Genomic DNA, 16,340 nt, shown 5'->3' on the forward strand with positions numbered 1-16,340 from the left:
ACCTGATATCTTCTTCCTTTACAACAGCCATCAACAAGAGAGAGAAAATGTAGTGGATCATGAAAAATATGGGTAACTTAACACACATGTCACCAAAGAAACATCTAATTCATGCTGACCTGGTGGAGCCTTAGTTTCTCAAGAAAGGATAAATTATCTTTGGCAATGTTGTCTAGGGAAACAGTTTATACTTAGAAACATCCCTAGGGTTGAATAGTTATTAACAGTTTTGTAGTTTGGAGTGCTGTAATATATAAGCTTTCTCACCATGTCCTATTACCCAGTTCATTTCCCTGTGTCTATCTCCACTGAGAGAATATACTTTTCAAATTAGTACAAGCAGGCCTATGAGTTTACAGAGTCACAGAAATATAAGCATGCTACAGTTGTTTAAAAATGTGAGCTAGTCACTTATGAACCTCCACCAGAGCCAGTCACTTGATCCACGTGAGTTTTCCTCCTTTCTGATCTCAATACTTGGTCTTGCTGTTTTACATCACTCAGAAACCCAGGCTTCAGTTCTCATTAGATAATTGTGGCTAAAACTGTGGTTTGTGTAATCAGACAGCCTATGCTTAAACTATAGTTATACTACTTTCGAGTGGTTGATTTGAACAATTTGTTTTATCTCAATTTTCCCATGTGTAAAATGAGAGTAATAGTACGACTTTATAGTGCTGTGAAGACGATAATAAAAATGCTTATTAGTACCTGCCACAAGTAATAATTTTTTTTTATTATTTAGTTGTTATTACTTAGTTTACTACTTAGTTGTTATTGATGTTATTTTAAACACTATCAAGCTATTAAAGCATATAACCCTTACTATAATTTTAGCTTGTATACCTTGATTTTGATTTTCTTGGTCTAATTTCTTTCCTCTTAGGATTATTTATTTATTTAAAAATTATTTTATTCATGCTACAATGCTCTTGATGTGCTGATGTCATGGAAGAAAAAGGAATAAACTAGTTTCTGCCCTGAGCAGCTGATAGTTTGCTAGAACATTAGGTGGACACATATTAAACCTTTATGTAAAAACAAGACAATATGTGATGATTAATATCATTAATTTGTGCTTCTGAAGCTTTAATGTGCATGTGGATCACTTGGCGATCTTGTTAAAATGCAGGTTCTGACTATATATTAGATATCAATGGAAAAAGAATCTAAACAAGGAAAAAAAAGTATATAACCTGAATCACTTTGCTGTCTATGTGAAATGAACATAACATTGTAAATCAACTACATTTCAAGAAAAAATAAAAACAAAATAAAATGCATTTTATAAATATTAAAAAAAGATACAGTTCCTGATCTGGCAGGTCTGGGTGAGGACTGAGAGTCTATGTGTCTAGCAAGCTCCCAGTGATGCTGTTGCTGCCGTTGGTCTGAGAATACACTTTGAATAGCATAGTCGATGCTATAGGATTTCAAAAAGGCCAGAGATTAGTGTTGACCCTGCCTTGTCCATATATTAACAAAAGAAAGAAAACCAACAACATATGCTTTTTCTGCATCATCTCTTATGCAGAGGTTTAATATTTCTTTTCATGAATATGAGAATAATTAATCTTTACCAGGAAGATCAGGGCAGAGTTTGCAACTTATTCACAACAGTCGTGCAAACTATAAAGCATACAGTCATCATGTTTTTTATTTTCTCTCGGGTTCTAATTTTTCTTTAAATTTCTATTCTGTTCATTTTATCATAGATATTTTTTGCTGTAAGGCACCTCAAATCTTTACTTGATCAAGGAAACAATATAAACTAATGTCTTTAATTCCACTGTTTTAGTCTGATAGCACTAGTTTCAAAAAGTGTGAGGGCTTTTAAGTTGAGGGTTATATCCAAATGAAATAGACCACATATTAAATAATTTAATGAACAGCCCCATTTATCCATTAAAATAGAGGCTCTTCCAATCTTTTTGTGGGGGGAAAAGGAGCTATATATGAGAATCATATTTTAAATTCAATCTCCATACATTTTCATTTAACTATTAAAAAGATCAACTAACAAGTTCTGATAATGCTCTTAAGAAATGACATGTAATAGTGAGGACTAGAATCCTGGGTGGACGATTCTGCTGAGCTATTTCTTCTGGCTCAAGTGTTGGAATGTCAGCAAGGGTTGTCAAGACATTGCTGGGTTCAAAGGCGCGTGACTTGGGTGGATCTCTCTTATTTATTTCACAAACATCTCTGACCTATTCACTTTTATCTAAAGAGTTGCTATTATTTCTGCTTTTGTCCTACTTCACTTTCATCTCACGTATCAGGGATTGAAACCCTGGTTCCTCTAATTGTGTCTGACATGAAGCTGTCAATCTTATCTCCCCGGCCTCTATTGAAATGTTCCAGATGTGTGGTAGACTCTAGGCTTGTAGGCGCGACCGGCCCCTGACTCTTAAATGATCACCGCGTCCTCTCTTGTCCAAGCCTCCAGGGCTGTCCGTGAAAGTCATGCATGTAATGGTACTTCAAAGCACCTTATTTTTATCCAGCCTTTTATTTTCTTTCTTCAGAAAATGACCAGCATAGTTGTCATTTTCTCTTATTGGCAGTCTCCAAGTCTCCAGTCCCCAAGAGAGCACACAAATCAATCTCTCCCTACGAGTTCGCATCTTCAACTCACCCGTCTAAGCTCCTGTGAATTGGACTTAGGAGTAAAATTGTAAATATCATTTCCATATTCACATGAACCCCAAATCAAATACTGTATAAATATGTTAAAGGAGAGTGTCATAAAAACGTCGATCATCTGCACACTGATTTATTGTTTGTTAAGTGACCTTCTGAAATTTTCTTAACAAATTGCCAGAGACTTCTTGTTAGAACCAATCTCTTTATAAATATTTCTCCTCCAACCTTGACGATGGGCAGATGAATAGATGAAATGATTAATTTTCAAGACATTCTCCTTTAATTGAACTATATTCATCTTAGATGCTCGGATCAGTGTGATGTGTCTAAAAATCTAGCTATACCCATTGTTTTTTTGTTGTAAGCTATAAGTCTCCTATATATGACTGATTTCTCTTCTGAGAGCACGTTCATAAATCCAGTTTATTTATAAGTCCAACAAAGTTAGCCCAGACACCCAACTAGCAAAATCAGTTATATAGTACTGTACTGTTATAGGTTTATAATACTTTTCACATAAATGATACATAAAAAACTAACACAAAATAAAGAAAACAGTTTTATTCTTACCTTGAAAAGAACTCCTTGAAAAGAGGTTCTTGAAAAATACAGTAGCACAGTACAACCGCTGGCATACGGGGGCCAGAACTCACATTTGCATCTTTGAAAGTTCACAACTTGACGGTTCCTATGGAGGGGACTTACTGAATATGATAAACTCAAGATGACATTGTTACTTTTCCACCCCAAATTTCTTTTTATTTTACATCACCAGCTTATCCTTCCTCAATGGTCACAATTAAGTCCAGTCAGTATCCTCCCTCCACTTCTGAGTGGTGAAAAGTCAGCAAGATCAGCAAAGGCATTATTAAATATTCTTTATTCAGCAAAATAGCACATAGACTTTTTGGCTAGTCATGGCTCTTTATCACTTTTTTCCTTGTGTTTTAGCCTTCCCTGGTGGCTCAGTTGGTAAAGAATCTGGCTGGCAATGCAGGAGACCTGCCTGAGTGCTGGAGACCTGGGTTCAAGTCCTAGGCTGGGAAGATCCCCTGGAGAAGGACATGGCAACCCACTCCAGTGTTCTTGCCTGCAAAATTCCATGGACAGAGGAGCCTGGTGAGTTATAGTCCATGGGATTGCAAGAGTCAGACACAACTGAACAACTAAACTTTCATATACCATTTTTACACGTTTTTCATCCCTCCTTATTCCTCTCTCTTTTACTTGACTCTGGGCACTGGAGGACATGGATTCAGTCTTGACTTCCTGTCTCAGTAAAGAGAGGAGTGCCTTCCTCTCAGTGGGAGCCGAGACCATTGCGACTGAATGGTTAAAAATCTGTTCCTGATATGTTTGTCTCTTAGTACAAGTTATAAAATAAAATAGCTATGGATATTTTTCTAACTTCTGAAAATTATTTTCATTATTATGAAAAGGAATCATATGCATGAGGTGGAGGAGGTAATAGTTAATATGGGCAGACCATACTTTCTCCACTTAAATGTGACTATGAATACAGACATAGAAAAGGGACTAAGATTCAGGATTTCTAAAAAGCACCAAGGTGATCTGCTGTTGGTGTCCTGGGGGCCACATTCTGAGTGGTGAGGCCCTAGGGCCCTAAGCATCTCTGTTCTCAAATTACAAGTAATGATTGGCTTTGCCTGATACTTACTTTTATCTTAATTGTTTTTCCAACTTCTAGGATCTACTAAAAAACATTTCAGATATTACAGGAATTAAAAATGTAGGAAGTACAAGTTCTCAATAATCTTTCCTCCTAGAAACAGCTGCTGTCAACAACTTGCATATTCTTCCAAATTATATTCTATGTATGACTCTCAGGAAATGAGCTCATTCAAAACATTCTGTCTTTGCTTTTCTTGCCTTCCAGTGTATTGGGGGTTTCTTTCCCCTTGTAAAAACCTATAGATTCATTCTATTTTAAGGGTGGTCCATATATGCTTTAGGTGTTATTTAGAAATATTTATGTTATTAAGAAGTATTTATGTAAACATAGCTTTTTAAATAAAAACAGCAGTATGTTTGGCAGGAGTCAATGTGACATAAATGAACAGATTAAAATAGAAAGAAGCTGGCTTGCCTGCAGATGATGCCGTGATGACACTTTTAAAGGAATGAGCAGACAGAGTCAAATGAGATATTCTGATGTTGGAGACACGATCAGTTCCCTTGGTGAAAAGACAGTCTCTGGAAATTTTCCTGGAGGCCTGAAGCTGGGGTATTTAAGGACAGTGATTACATATGGATATAAAGTTACCCTGGGGTTTACCCAGTACCCACCACTCAGGGTCCTGAGATCATAGCTACCCTGCTGTTGTTGTTCACTCAGTCGTGTCCAACTCTTGGCAACCAACCCAACGGACAGGCTTCCCTGTCCTTCACCATCTCCTGGAGCTTGCTCAAATTCATGTGCATCGAGTTGGTAATGCCATCCAACAATCTCATCCTCTGTTGTCCCCTTTTCCTCCTGCCCTCAGTCTTTCCCAGCATCAGGGGCCTTTTTATCATGAGTCAGTTCTTTGCATCAGGTGGCCAAAGTATTGGAGTTTCAGCTTTAGCATCAGTCCTTTCAATGAATATTCTGTGTCGATTTTCTTTAGGATTGACTGGTTTGATCTTGCTGTCCATGGGATTCTCTTAGAGTCTTCTCTAGCTCCACAGTTCGAAAGCATCAATTCTTGGGCGCTCAACCTTTGTGGGCAAGATTCTGCTCAAAATCCTTCAAGCTAGGCTTCAATAATAGGTGAACCGAGAACTTCCAGATGTACAAGCTGGCTTTAGAAAAGGCAGAGGAACCAGAGATCAAATTGCCAACATCTGTTGGATCACAGACAAAAATGCAAGGGAATTCCAGAGCGTCCCTAGGCAATGCCTGCTGCTCGCCACCCAGAAGCCAGAACTGGGGTCATGCAAACTTTCCGTCTCAGGCATATGGGGTGAGTGAGCTCCACGCACCTCCCTGGCAGCCGCTGGTTTTGCAGTGTGTGGCCCAAGCAACTCCCCTGCCCAGGCCCTGTGACTTTCAGAGGCAGTGGCTTTCTCAGAGTGGGGAGAGGAGCCCTTCAATGGGAGGTCCGATTTTCCCTGAGGGTGAGGCTGGTGGCCCAGGATCCCTGACTAGACTGCAATTCACCCAGGAAACGAGGGCGTTGGTGCAGAAGAACTGTTTATACAAACAATAGGCAGAATATGTACAAACGGATCTTCGCACAACTGAGGCTCCAGGGCCACCTGTATTAGCTCGCACTGTTCACCTTTGATTCCACACCAGGAATTCACCAGGGCAACTGTGTGTGTCTTTTCTGTGTCTCTTATTCAACAATCAGGATTTCTGGCTAAAAGAGGCTCTAAATTTCAGTCGGAATGGGAATGAAATCTTTGCAGTTAATCTTTGCCTGAGATCTTTGCAATTCATTCGACTGAGAATCTTTCCCTGATAAAGAGACTCTTCACCTCCACCGCACCCCCAGCCCCTGAATCTGGCTGGAAACATGATAGACTCAGTTAATCTTCAACAGGCAGTTGCAGCCATGTTAGATCCACTTCTCCAGGGTGATTAATCGCTGCCGCGCTTGGCAAGCGCCGAGGGAGAGAGGTTTGTGGGGAGGAAGTGGGGTACAGGCCGCAGCTGGCCCGCTGCTGTTACCGCTCAGGCCTGGCCCCTGTTCGCCCTGCTCCGTGTCTGTCACAATCAATGGCCTGACATTTCCCAACTGGTAATTACCAGAAGGATTCCTGCTGATGCCTTCTGGAACTGCCAGTCTCACAGGTAACTCTTGGCTCCTGCCGAGTCCAGTGTGTCTGCAGCTTTGGCTTTTTATCTCCATTTTCATGCTTGAACTGAAAGGAAGGTTTGTGCAGAGACTTGCAGGCTTCTTCGCCACACCCCTATTCCTTCCCCTCACCTGTCTGCATGGAAGAACATCACAGAGGTTGGAATCCTCTGCACACACTGAAGGAGACGGTCTAGGGGTGAACTAGGAAAGAGATTCCAGGAAACATGAGTGAGAGAACCGATGTTTGTGAATGAAGCTATTTATATTTTCACATGCGGTGGGGAAAAGTGTACAAGCCATTATTTGGGGGGATTTAATTGAAAGCCTTACTCAGAATTTGATGTTCACCAAAGAGAAGGATTCTGAGAATTCATTGAATGCTACAATCTAGGAAATGCACTCCAATTTGACATATCTCTGTACATTACATATAGCACCAGGATGCTATCTAATAGGTAATTTTTGAAGGAAAATAAGGTATAATGCAGAGAAGGCAATGGCAACCGACTCCAGTGCTCTTGCCTGGAGAATCCCATGGATGGGGGAGCCTGGTGGGCTGCAGTCCATGGGGTCACTAAGAGTTGGACACGACTGTGTGACTTCACTTTCACTTTTCACTTTCATGCATTGGAGAAGGAAAAGGCAACCCACTCCAGTGTTCTTGCCTGGAGAATCCCAGGGACGGGGGAGCCTGGTGGGCTGCCGTCCATGGGGTCGCACAGAGTCAGACACGACTGAAGTGACTTAGCAACAAAGGGATACTGACTGGGGAGCTGAGTAGCTCTAAGGGAGGGATAAATCTGTAAACCTATCATAAAGAAATATGTGTATTCCTTCTTTCACTCAGCGATGATTTATGCCAGAGGTGCCAGATGCCAGGCATTGTTTCAGATGCTGAGAACTGGAAAGGTACCAGACGGAGCTGGGGGTGGGGGTGGCTTATGAAATTGAAGTCGAGGCATACTCTCATATTCTACCTATCCTTTCTCTTCCAATCCCAGACTCTTAAGATCCCAGACTGCAGCTAGTTTCCTCACTTAGCCTGTTTTGGTAACAAAAGGGCTGTTGCCTCTGAGCTGTGGAGTTAGAATAATAATAAAAATAAAAAGACATTGAGTGTATAGATAACGAATCCTGGCACAAGAGTACCACTAAGATGGACAGGCAAGGAGAAATTCAGGGCAACATAGAAATTTTAAATGGTTAAGAAAATTTAAAATATGTGAAAAAGAAGAGGAGAAAAATGAAGATTACTTGATACAGATTCGTTGTTCAAAGAACATGGTGCTTTGACAAGAGTGGCAAGACCAAAAGTAGATCAGTGGTTGCTAGGGGCTAGAGGTGGTGGGGAGTGGGGAGTCCTTGCTAATGGGTTTAGGAATTCTTTTGGGGGTGATGAAATGTTCTAAAATTAGATAATGGTGATGGTTGCACCTGGTTCAATTCTGAATATACTAAAAATCATTGCACTGTATTCACTGAAGGGGAAGTTTATTGTATGTGAATTCTAACTCAATTAAGCTGTTATTAAAAAAAAGATACTGGTTCAAGCTCAGCTGCCACCATCTTCCTGTGAGGTAGGAAGTCAAGCACATATCCCTTCAACTGATAGTCTTATTTTGGAATATCTAATAAACTTCATTTTGTAAGGGGTGATTTTTGGAGAAGCTTGACCAAGTATATATTCTAAGGACTAGACTTTGATAGCTTAGGAAATGGGAGAGAAAGAGAGAATATCAATTACTAGAAACTATTAACATGGGGCTTCCCTGGTGGCTCAGATGGTCAAGAATCTGCCTGCAATGCAGGAGACCCAGGTTCAACCCCTGGGTCGGGAAGATCCCCTGGAGCAGGAAATGGCAACCAGCTCCAGTATTCTTACCTGGAAAATCCCATGGACAGAGGAGCCTGGTGGGCTATAGTCCATGGGGTTACAAAGAGTTGGACATGACGAAAGTGACTGAATACACATTAATATGGTAGAATTGATATTATAAACATTTATATATGAAAAAAATATATTATTGGTGGGAATGTAAATTGGTGCAGCCGCTATGGAAAACAGTATGGATGTGCCTCAGAAAACTAAAAATAGAGTTACCATATGATCCAGCAATCCTGGTCTGCTTAACAGACTCCAAGCTTGCCCCTCATACAGCAGTGCTGATTTTTAGTGTAGACAAGAGAAAAGGTTATTCTAAAGTAGCAGCACACTGGATAAATGGAAGTCTAGCAATTAACAACTTCACAGCTCTTTTATGGAATTAAAATATCAACTCAAGGGATGAGGAAATCATTTGGCTATGAGCAAAATCCAATTTTAATTGAATTTATTCTGTGCATGCATGCATGCTAAGTTGCTGCAGTCATGTCTTACTCTTTGCGACCCCATGGACTATAGCCTACCAGGCTCCTCTGTCTATAGGATTTTCCCAGGCAAGAATGCTGGAATACTTTGCCATGCCCTCCTTCAGGGGATCTTCCCAACCCAGGGACCGAACCCGTGTCTCCTGCATTGGCAGGTTGGTTCTTCACCACTAGTGCCACCTGGGAAGGCTGAATTTATTCTGAGTTTAGAATAAATTTAGGTTTATCTTTACCTGTCAAAACACCTACTCCTTACTAAATCTTAGGGGAGAAGCTTTGGTAAAAAGTGTCTCATATCCCCTTTGCATCAAATAGTTCTCTAAAAGTACATTTAGGAAAAGAAGCATATAAATTATATATGACTTGAAATATGGATTTAAAAGGAGTCATTTAATAAATTAAAAAAATAAAAACAAAATCATTTAATTAAATATTTCAGGTTATAGTCAACCATTTTATTTTAGAAGATTTAAAGACTTCCAATTATAGATTTCCCCACTTTTTTCTTCTGAGATACCTAACAAATGAGTAGAATTGGTTGAGTTTCTCCAAGATAGCTTTTCAAACATTCTTTTGAGTTCCTCTCTTGTAGTCTCTCTTTAAAAAATTGTATGCTTTTATTTATTTGTTTATTGCCACATCATGTTTTAGTTGTGGCACGCGGCCTCAGTAGTTGCCTTGAGGCATGCGGATCTTAGTTTCCTTACCAGAGATCAAACCTGCTTCCCCTGCACTGGAAGACAGACTCTCAACACTGGACCACTAGGGGAGTCCTCTCTCAGGTTCTTTATTAAAGCAGGTTTAACTTTAGCCAAGTCTAAGACACATCATTTTCTCTCCTGCCATCACTGTGGATCACTTAAGAAAAAAAGTGTTTGAACAATGAACCATGCTATCTTTCTGCTTGGGCATTTGAGTTCCCCTGTTGCTTAAGGACCATTCACATCTTTCTAGGCTTCAGACTCAGTGGAGTCTTCATAAAAAAAACTGAAATTGTAGTGAAATAAATCATAAAAAGATCTGTTTACTTTAGATCAGATATGGAGAAACTACTGATACGTAGTCATTAAGGTGAGTGGAAGTAAACATCCTCTTAACTATCTGGGATAAAGAAAGTTCACAGTCATTTCTCTTGTTCCTTATCTCTTTTTCAATGAGGTGTCACCAAATGGCAGTGACTGGAATGTGGCCACTTCCCCTGCTATGTGTTCATGGGCAGATCTGTATCAGTTGCTTTTAGGTCTAGCTTTCCTGTTGTTTAACTATGTGATGAAATAACTAGTGGTAACTTATTTAATCAATACATTCTCTTGCTATGCTTTGAGTGTAATGAAAACCAGCTTTATAAAAGTATTGGGAACTGATTGCATCTTTCCCCCTTCCTTCTCTTGCTAGTGACCTTCTGTCATTAGAGTTCAATTTTCCAGTGAAAATCAAGCTGTTGCATTAAGAGTCATGCAGAATGAGAGATGACCTCACAGGCATGGTTTATCACACTATTTATTGGGCACAGTTTATAGGGCTTTTCTAAAAGCACATTGCATCTAATTATAAAGTGTTCTGTATGATCAAACTATTTTTTCATATTGGTATGGTGCCTTTCATCTTTAAAGAGAAACTATTATATAACTTCAAATATTGACACCACCACAACAGATTGGCTGGTTTGCAAAACAGGTGGCAATAGCTATAGATAAAAGGCATAATACAAAGAATGGAGTGCATTACATATAGCAAATCCTTTATTTAGCCTTGACAAAAAGTAATGCTTAGGAAGAAATTTTACATGAGCCTTACGAAGGCATGCTTGAGTGTTTCTTTGACATGACATTAACTAGAGAAACTCCTAGTAGCATAGGCAAATATCATGTTGCACATTCATATAAGCAACTGGTTTGCAAAAACATGTTTGTGGCTATTGAGCACAAAACCTGTTGGGATGTCTTTTAAAAATTTTATTATTTATTTTTCAGTGTGCTAGATCTCCATTGCTGTGTAGGCTTTTCTCTAGTTGAGATGAGTTGGGGCTACTCTAATTGCAGTGTGCGGGCATCTCACTGCAGTGACTTCTCTGGTTGTGGAGCCTGGGCTCTAGCGCTTGAGGGCTTCACTAGTGCAGCTTGCGGGATCTAGGACGCAGGCTCAATAGTTGTGGCCCTCAGGCCTAGTTGCTCTGCAGCATGTGGGATTTTCTCAGATCAGGGATTGAACCTGTGTCTCCTGCATTGGTAGTCAGATTCTTTACCACTGAGCCACCAGGGAAGCCCTGCTGGAAAAAATCTGTATGATAACATTCTTCCTCCTGGTAAAATGGATTGTTGATCAATGTAATTGTTCCAATAAATTCATTTCACTCCATAGTTACTTTTGTTTATAAAAACTTCTATAACAGCCTTCCTACAGTTTTGTTGGAGACATTAGAACACACATCTTGAAAGGCAGTGTGCCAGGAACTGTGGAGAGAGCCATGTGTTAGATCACAGTTGTATCTCTAGAGGAAGAAGGACAGCGATACATTATGACCAACACCAAAACATTGATGCTTTGGAGCTATATTCAGAGTGATATGGTGAGAGTATTGAGGAAATATCTAACTCCTATAAGAAAATGGGGGCTTCCTAGGTGGCGCAGCAGTAAAGAATCCGCTGGTGATGCAGGAGTTGTGGGTTTGATCCCCACATCAGGAAGGTCCCCTGGAGAAGGAAATTGCAATCCATTCCAGTATTCTTGCCTGGAGAATTCCATGGACAGAGGAGCCTGGTGGGCTACAGTCCATGAGGTTGCAAAGAGTTGGACACGACTGAGCAACTAAACAACAATGGGCAAACGAATGTCGGTAGATTTTTCAGAGAACACGTGCGGCCCTTCACCGTCACTGGAAATCCTCATGTCCTCCCTCTCACACCTGAGGGTTATGTCAGACTCTTCCAAAGACAGTCTTCCCCTTTGTCAAAATATTCCAACATCCCTCCCCGCTGCATTCATCAGAATCTTGGAGGTAGAATCTTCAGCCATATTTAAAAGATGCTTCTAGATCTTTCCTCTTGCTTTACAGACATGTATGTGTGTGTAAATCGTTTCAGTCCTGTCTGACTCTTTGAGACCCCATAGACTGTAGCCCACCAGACTCCTCTGTCCATGGGATTCTTCAGGCAAGAATACTGAGTGGGTTGCCATGCCCTCCTCTCTTTATAGACAATAGGACTCAATTTTATTTTTCTTTTCAAAATTAATACAGTCTTGGCCTTTTTCCACGTGCATCTGCTGGGATGTTGTGTCATGGAGCAGGGAGTGGGGAGGGAGGAAGCTGAGAAGAGGTCAGAGATTTCCTGTGGAAATAGTTCCAGAAGGTTTTTTTCTTTTTAATGATTTTTAAAATAGAGATATTTGTCTGTGTCCTTGGAGAACTCAAGGAAAAAAGTTCCTGAGAAACTTTGCTGAGGACTTCCTTGACTGCTTTTGCCCAGATTTTCTGTATGATTCTCCAGGCCTCCGTATTGTTTTCACTAATGGTTTGTGGTTAATTCCTAAGAAAGCCAAATATAAATTGGACTTAAAGCCGGCAAAACAAGACTAAGTCCTAAAATGCAACCTAATGGCATAATGATGATGGTTCTACTTAAGCAAATTCTTACCAAGGACAAAAAGATTATTTATGTTACGCCAAACCACTTCAACTATCCATGGAATAGTAGCACAAAGGAGTCATCCCCATGGAACAGGAGCTGCACATAGTCACGCTTTCCCTCCTGACCATAGGAAGTTACTGCAGCCATTTCTAGAGTACTTAATGGAAGAGAGTTGTTAGACTAATCTCCTTTACAATTGCAACTTCGGTCCAGAGGCTTGATGTAATAGGATTCCTTGAAAAGAAGAAATCTGCTTGTCCACAACTTGATACAGGAGGATTTTATAAAGTAAATTCCAAATAGCATGAAATAATGCCTACCAAACATCGATGCTTCATTTGAAAATCCTCAGGTGCTGGTTTGTGTCTGGAGACATCTCTTGAAAAGTAGCTTTATCAAGGTGCATTGTACAAAGAATTTTCACCCATAAGTGTTCAGTTTAGTGACTTAAATTCACTTGTGTCTGTTTGTAGGAAGATTCTGCTCCTACTCCCAGTAGCCTGGGCGATTACTGATCTGCTTTCTGTTTCTCTAAATTTCCCTTTTGTGGACATTATATTAACGAATTCATACAATGTGTGGTCGTTTGTGTGTGTCTTCTTTGACATAATATAATGTTTAATATAATGGTATCCATGTATGGTATAGCATGCATCAGTAGTTTATTTTGATTGCTTTGTGTTTTTCATGTTTTGTGTATGCATGGAATCTCATGTAAAGAATGTATACTCATTGTTTTATTGAAATATAATTGACATATATGTTTTGTACAAACATTGTCCAATTCTCAGTGTCTCTCTCTTCATGCATAGAAATACTGTAGTAGCTTCTCAATGGCAGGAAAAACAAAACAAAATCTCCAAGGGTCTCTTTTACTGACAATTAGCATTTTTGGAAAGACTCATTTATAATAGTGAAATGGATGGGTGGAAATTGTTTTTTGTGTGTCCTCTTCCTTCTTCTTCTTGACTTGGTATCCTGGAATTCTGGAATCAGTGAACCCCATTAAATTCCATGCTAAATTTTGTTAATATTTTTTCCCTTGGGGAGAAGATCCATAGACAAACAGATTCTCAAATGGTCTGTTAACTGAAACGATTTAAGAGCCAATCTTAGTGTTCAATCCTTACCCTCTTTCCTTCTCACTCATCTATTTTCTTTGGAAAACACTTAACTTCCATGGCTTCATAACTTTAACTACCAGCAGGTAGGTTGCTTGGAAGAACCCTGATAGAAGTTTTATTATCTAAATTATGGGCCATATGAATGTTTTCAATGTATTTAGAAAAAGAAGCCATCCTTTTCTAAGAATGAGCAGGGGATATGAAGTTTGCGTCCCTTCTTACCTTTATTTCTCTACCTTAAACTTTAGCCTCAAACATTCCCCCCCAAAGGCGCAGGTGGCTGGAAACTTGTCTTTCCATTTTCTCTCCATCTTTCACCTTTCATCATTTACATCTGTCCCATTGAGGCTGAAACCCACCATACCTTCCTCAGCACTTTCCACATGCACATACAGTGAGTACTTACGCATGCTCGGTTGTTGAGTCATGTCTGACTGTTTGCATTCCTATGGATCGTAGCCCACCAGGCTCCTCTATCCATGGAATTCTCCAGGCAAGAATACTGGAGTGGGTTGCCATTTCCTCCTCCAGGGGATTTTCCTAACCCAGGGATGGAATCTGTGTCTCCTGCATCTCCTGCATTGCAGTAAGATTCTTCACCTAATGAGGGAAGCCCCACATATATAGTAAATGACACCAATTTTATTTATTTACTATTTAAAAGTTATCAAGTACCTTTTATTTAGTTATTTTTTATTTTTAATTGGAGGACAATTGCTTTACAATGTGTGTTGGTTTCTGCTGTACAACGATGCAAATCAGCCATATATCCCACCCCTCTTGAGCTTCCTCCCCCCTGTCTAGGTCATCACAGAGCAGCAGGCTGGACTCCCTGTGTTATATATCAGATTCCCACTAGCTATCTATTTTACACATGTAGTGTATATATGTCAATGCTACTGTCTCAATTCAACCTGTCCTCTCCTTCACCCATTGTGTCCACGAGTCTCCTCTCTCCATCTGCGAATGACACCAATTTTAAATGCACAGTTTGATGTTTCAATGGAGAGAATGAACCCCCATGTTTAAATCACACATTCATTGGTGTACTCTTTCGGATCTACCTACCTTCTACCTTCTACCTACCTGTATTTTTTCTCTGTCATTTTTCTCAATCCACTGAACTCTTAACTGTGGATATTTTGCTCTAAGGATTCTAGGAAATGGTCTTGGGATGTGATATTAGACAGAGATACTTTGTTTAGGATTTATTTCCATTCCAAAAGATGGAATTAGTCCCCTTACAAAAGAATTCCCCCTGTTTGTAAGTCCAGGTCCCTTCCTCAGATTTTAAGAGAAAGCTGCCTTCCATCCTATGGATTTTTTGACAAGTAGGAATACCACAACAACTCATGCAGTCAGTCAACCTAAAAAGCATTTCTGGAGGTTCTGATCCTAGCAGCACTGTGCAGGGGATTAAGAAAAATGTTAAGGGGAGAAAAGGCAAAGTCAATACACCTCTACCACCTAGATGCTATTATGGATGTCCATGTGAACCTCTAAGTCTTTTTTTTTTTTTTTTGACAGTTTTCTTTTAAATTGAAGTATAGTTGATTTACAATGTTGTGTTAATTTCTGCTGTATAGCAAAATGGTTCAGTTACACACAAACACACACATATATTTGTCGTCAGTCACTAGGTCATGGCCAACTCTATGTGACCCCATAGACTGCAGCATGATAAGCCTCCCTGTCCCTCACCATCTCTGGAGTTTGCCCAAGTTAGCGTCTATTGAGTTGTTGATGCTATCCAACCATCTCATCCTCTGCTGCTTTCTTGTATGTGTGTGTGTGTGTGTGTGTGTGTGTCTGTGTGTGTATGTACACATACACATATATATGCACAAAATATTCTGTCCCATTATGGTTTATCACAATATTGAACATAGCTTTCTGTGCTATATAGTAGGACCTTGCTGTTGATCCATCCTATACATACTGGTTTGCATCTGGTAACCCCAAACTCCCACTCCATCCAAACCCCACCTCTCCTCCCCCTTGGCAATCACAAGTCTTTAACCTCCAAGTCTTGACCCATTTCCTGAACTCCAGACCTGACTATAACCGCCCTATGGATGTCTCCATCTGCACACTCTCAAGACACTTTAGGCAGCACATAGCCCCAGTTGAAGATCTCATCTTGCCTTTATAACATCTCCTCTACCTTCACATGTCATCTTAATGAGTGGGACCAACATTCAATGGTTTCAGTTTCTTCTCTTTCTCTCCACCCATATTTAGTGGTCAGAAATCTCTGTCATATGTGGCCCCTCTTCTGCATCCTCACTGCCACTTCCTTATCTTGGGTCTGCCTTTTCTCTTGCTTAGGTTCTGCAGGAGTAGCCCGACTGATCTTGCCACTGCCAGACCTGCTATCTCCAGTCCATCCCCACCCAGCTGCCACCATGCTCCCAGGCTTCTTCACTGCATCCCATGCCTGGGTTAAGTGGAAACCCTGATACATATAGGGCTCCTACACAATGTGGCCCCAGCTTCTCTTTCTGGTTCATCTATTGACATTCCTCACCATGTACCGAGTTCCAACTAACCCCAGCATCTCCACCATCCCCCAAGTGTCATTCCTTCTCCTATGTCTGTGTTTTCACAAATTCTAAAGAAATAACAGTATATTGTCTTGTTGTCTGTTCTCTGTGTTTAGCATTCTCCCCATCCTCAGCCCCTCATCCTGTCCTTTCTGTTTGCCAGACCACCTCTAACTCCATGAGTCCCTGTCCAACTGGCCTCTCTTATGCACTCCCCTCCCCCACTCC

This window comes from Muntiacus reevesi, chromosome 11, assembly GCF_963930625.1.
Source record: "Muntiacus reevesi chromosome 11, mMunRee1.1, whole genome shotgun sequence".
NCBI classification, from domain to species: Eukaryota; Metazoa; Chordata; class Mammalia; order Artiodactyla; family Cervidae; genus Muntiacus; species Muntiacus reevesi.